This window comes from Colobus angolensis, unplaced genomic scaffold (genome assembly GCF_000951035.1).
Source record: "Colobus angolensis palliatus isolate OR3802 unplaced genomic scaffold, Cang.pa_1.0 Scaffold233, whole genome shotgun sequence".
NCBI classification, from domain to species: Eukaryota; Metazoa; Chordata; class Mammalia; order Primates; family Cercopithecidae; genus Colobus; species Colobus angolensis.
Genome location: NW_012115522.1, coordinates 3,025,154 through 3,025,532, shown reverse-complemented (window position 1 = coordinate 3,025,532; position 379 = coordinate 3,025,154). Strand labels below are relative to the sequence as shown.

At 64.9% G+C, this 379-nt stretch overlaps 1 protein-coding gene across 1 annotated transcript in view; it reads right to left on the bottom strand.

Annotated features, from left to right (window-relative positions):
- The window catches only part of ZNF395 (zinc finger protein 395), a 39,842-nt gene extending 39,684 nt beyond the window's left edge, over nt 1-158 (bottom strand). Inside the window, exon 1 of the mRNA XM_011944562.1 lies at nt 74-158. The gene's annotated coding sequence lies outside the window, so the exon portion shown is untranslated. The remainder of the gene's footprint in view (nt 1-73) is intronic.
- Between the last annotated feature and the right edge of the window lie 221 nt (nt 159-379).

The window sequence follows — 379 nt, the reverse complement described above, 5'->3', positions numbered from 1 at the left end:
CACCCCGCCCCGCCCCCCGATCGGAACCGGCAGTTGCAGCCCCGAGCCAAACTTGAGGCTTGGCTTTTCGCACCGAGCCAAAGTTTCTCTCGCTGTTGTTTTTCCAGGCCTGACTCTGGGACAGGCTTCTCCGAGAGGGGCCGGGCTCGACCCAGGGCGGGAAGGGAGCCAGAGAGCTGGGGCGCCGTGGACGGGAGCTCAGCTGGGGCCGGGGGGACCCAGGCGGCGCAGCCCCGGCCGCCCCAAGCGCCCATGCCCGCGCCAGAGGGAGGAAGCCTGAAAGCGCCCTCCCATTTTCCCCTGGACTCAATGTTTTCTTCCCCATTGCATGACATCTCACTCCTCTGTCGGTGTAAAGTGAGGCGTTATTTACTGTTGC